Here is a 3,802-nt window from a genome sequence, read left to right on the forward strand (position 1 = left end):
GCCACTGCACTCCAGTCTGGGTGACAGAGTGAGACTCCAACTCAAAAAAAAAAAAGGTTCCTCTGGAGTGGAGAGAACTCCCTGTAGGCTAGCAAGGCTCTGGAGCTGGAGTTCATGATTCAAATCTAAGACAATCTAATGCCTTAAGGGGCACAACAGCCTGGAGCCCCACTGCCCCTGGCTCCCATGAATTTTTTCCTCCATGAGAGAAAAGCATTGACCACTATGGAAAAAAAGCCCTAAACAGTGCCCACCCTGAGTCCTACCCACCGGGCTTCCATGAATTTTCTTATCCATGAGTGAAAAGCATTGACCACTATGGAAAAGGAGCGCTATGCAGTGCTCACTGTCCTGAAGGTTAAATTCTTAGCTCCTAGCAACTTGCTCAACTAGGAAGCATCAAGAGCCTATAAGCAGGGATGATCTTTTCAAGATTCTTCTCTGACCCTCCCTGCCTATAAGCTCCTTACCATTGAGTTTATGGCAGGGACCTCCACAGGTCCTCACAGGCCTGCATCTTTGCACTGCTCTGATCTACCATCACTGCTAATAGTTCCAGTTTTTGCAAATCTTTGCTTTCACAACTTTATTTTTATTTATTTATTTATGTTTCTGAGGTGGGGCCTCACTTGTCACTCAGGCTGGAGTGCAGTAGCATGATCACGGCTCACCATAACCTCCATCTCCTGGGCTCAGGCAATCCTCCTGCCTTAGCCTCTCAAGTAGCTGGAACTACCGACAAGCACCACCATGCCTGGCTAATTTTTTTATTTTTCTTAGAGACAAAGTCTCACTTCATTGCGCAGGCTGATCTTGAACTTCTGGGCTCAAGTAATCCTCTACTCTCAGCCTCCCAAACTGCTAGGATTACAGGTGTAAGCCACTGCGCTAGGTTCTTTCACACCTTTAAATGGCTCTTTAATGTCTGCAAAAAGCATAGGCTCCTTAATTCTGCATTTGAAGGCTTTTGTACACTGACCTCAAACTATTTTTTAGGCTCCTTTCACCAACATCGCCCTTACCAGCTTGTCATCCTTTGCTAACACACCTACCTACCAGACTTCAGCCCTCCAGCTGCTTTGAGTCAGGCTTGGCCCTCTTCAGCTCTTGGCAGTCTTGCTACTGAACACGGCTTTTCTGCAGGGCCCTCCCTGTCTTCTGGCAGAATGGACCTCTCCTTCCTACATTCTATAAACTCCCTAAAGGCAGGAGCTAGGTCTCAGTCATCTCTATGCCCCTGGGTTCCTAGCAAAGCCCCAGGAAATGCAAAGGACTTCTGCTGCATAATTTCACAGTTCCAAGTACTACTTGGAGTAGTAACAGTCACGCAAATGTCTGCACCTTGGGTGAGAGAATGAATGCCTGAGGCCACGGCCCACTACTGTTTCATCTGTGTATTCTCAGCACCTGGCACACGGTGGTCAGGAAGTGTGGGGGAAGACGGTAGCTGCACATTTTTGCTACCACAAAAAAAGTGATTTCAACTTTCTTAGATCTGTGATTTTTAAAGATTTAAGGAATCCAGGGGTCTCAGTCAAGCAACTTCCTTATTTCACAGCCATGTAGATGGAGGCACTGAGAAGTTCCCAACGGCCTTCTGCCAGTCAGGAGCCAGGCCAGGGCAGCCCATCTGTGGAGCAGGCACCCAGCACTGCATTTAGGACAAGCTCAGGAGGTTTAGGATGTGGCTAACTAAAACCTGTCGTTGTAAACACACATCCTGAGACTGTAATCCACAACCAACTTAGAATCATCGCTTCGACTGGATCCATTCCTTCAAACTCACTAAAACTGCCCTTAAAACCTTGGGAGGAAAAAAGTGCATATTAGCAACTGTCCTTTCCAAAACTCCCTCTATGGATTTTCCTGTTCCAATAACAATGGGAACTATCATAATATACAATTTCACTACAGTTGCCTTCATTGTTACTTTTCTTACTCCATTAACAAATACATGCTGAACAGCTATCACCTTCCAGGACCAGCCCTGCTCTCAAGGAGCTGGGTTCGGGTGCATTCACTCAGCTCTCCCAAGGTTTCACTTCCCCTGGATGTCCTCAGAACAATATCACCTTTGTAACAGCAACATGTGCACATTCTCAAAGCTCAGAGAGCCCTCAGGCACCTATCCCTATCCCTCAGCTCACAAACAGAAAGCGAGGCACAGGCAGAGTTGCTGTGCTTTCCTTTGGAGACATAATTAACAAAAAATAAAGATAGAGAGGAAAAGAAAAATATCAAGATAATAACAATAGCTGTATTAGAATGCTAGGACTATAGAAAACTTTCTTCTATCTTCCAAAATTTTGTAATGGGGCTGTATTATTTTTATAATTAAAAGACAATTTTTGAAAAGATTAAAAAATAAGTAATAGATATATAGATGTATATACTTTAAATTTATATGTAAGAGAAATTACTACCTTCAGCATCTTATTAGTGCCTTAAAATCTAATTCTCTGAATAAAAGCTAGGTACAAATTAATCAACACCACACACATACAAAACCAGATGTGCTTTCAGTTCCTTGCTGGTCCCTGCACTGAAGGCTCTGTCATCACTAAACTGGAAAGACAGAGGCCAGAAGTCTGACTAGACTCTTTTTTTGGGTTGGAGTCTCACTCTGTCGCCCAGGCTGGAGTGCAGTGGCACGTTCACAGCCACTGCAGCCTCGACCTGCTGGGCACAGGTGATCCTTCCGCCTCAGCCTTCCAAGTAGCTGAACAACAGGCACGCGCTACCATGCCCGGCTTATTTTTTAACTTATTGTACAGATGAGGTCTCACCAAGAAGCACGGGCTGGTCTTGAACCCCTGAGCTCAGGCAATCCTCTCACCTCGGCCTCCCAAAGTGCTGGGATTACAGGCTTGAGCCACTGCATCCAGCCTGACCAGACTCTTACACAGGTCAATCTCTTCAGAAAAATAAAAATTATGAAAACTTTTTTTTAAAATTGGAGTCTCATGCTGTCGCCCAGGATGGAGTGCAGTGGCATGCTCACAACCACCGCAGTCTCAACCTCCTGGGCTCAGGTGATTCTTCTGCCTCAGCCTTCAAAGTAACTGGGACTACAGGTGTATACCACTATGCCTAGTTAATTTTTTTATTTATTGTAGAGACAAAGCCTCACCAAGTTGCCCAGGCTGATCTTGAACCCCCGGGCTCAGGCAATCCTCTCACCTCCACCTCCCAAAGTGCTGAGATTACAGGTATGAGCTACCATGCCAGGCCAAAAACTTGGTTCTAAAAAAATTTGAAGCCGGGCTCGGTGGCTCAGCCTGTAATCCAAGCCTTTGGGAGGCTGAGGTGAGTGGATTGCCTGAGCCCGCGGGTTCGAGACCCGCCTGGGCAACTTGGCGAGACCTCATCTCTACAATAAATCAAAAATTAGCCAGGCGTGGTAGCACGCGCCTATAGTTCCAGCTACCTGGAAGGCTGAGGCAGAAGGATCGCCGGAGCCCAGCAGATTGAGGCTGCGGTGGCCGGGAGTGGCCACTGCACTCCAGTCTGGGTGACATAATGAGACTCCAACTCAAAAAAAAAAAAAAAGTTGAAAAAATGAAGAAAATGGATAAAAAGTTAGGATAGAATCATGAGAGTTTTTTCTATTTTCCAGGCTTTCTAATATAATACTTTTTTTTTTTTTGAGTTGGAGTGTCACTCTGTCACCTAGACTGGACAGACTAGACTAGAGTGCAGTGACCGCTCCTGGCCACCGCAGGCAGCCTCAACCTGCTGGGCTCTGGCGATCCTTCCACCTCAGCCTTCCAAGTAGCTGGAATTACAGGCATGCACTATCACA

At 46.0% G+C, this 3,802-nt stretch overlaps 1 protein-coding gene across 1 annotated transcript in view; it reads right to left on the reverse strand.

The window, feature by feature from the left end:
* Positions 1-3,802, reverse strand: part of RFT1 (RFT1 homolog) — a 36,038-nt gene that overhangs the window by 13,937 nt on the left and 18,299 nt on the right. The gene's annotated exons all lie outside the window — the stretch shown is intronic.

Source organism: Carlito syrichta, unplaced genomic scaffold (assembly GCF_000164805.1).
Source record: "Carlito syrichta isolate Samal-C Ts95f unplaced genomic scaffold, Tarsius_syrichta-2.0.1 Scaffold308718, whole genome shotgun sequence".
In the NCBI taxonomy this organism is placed as follows: domain Eukaryota; kingdom Metazoa; phylum Chordata; class Mammalia; order Primates; family Tarsiidae; genus Carlito; species Carlito syrichta.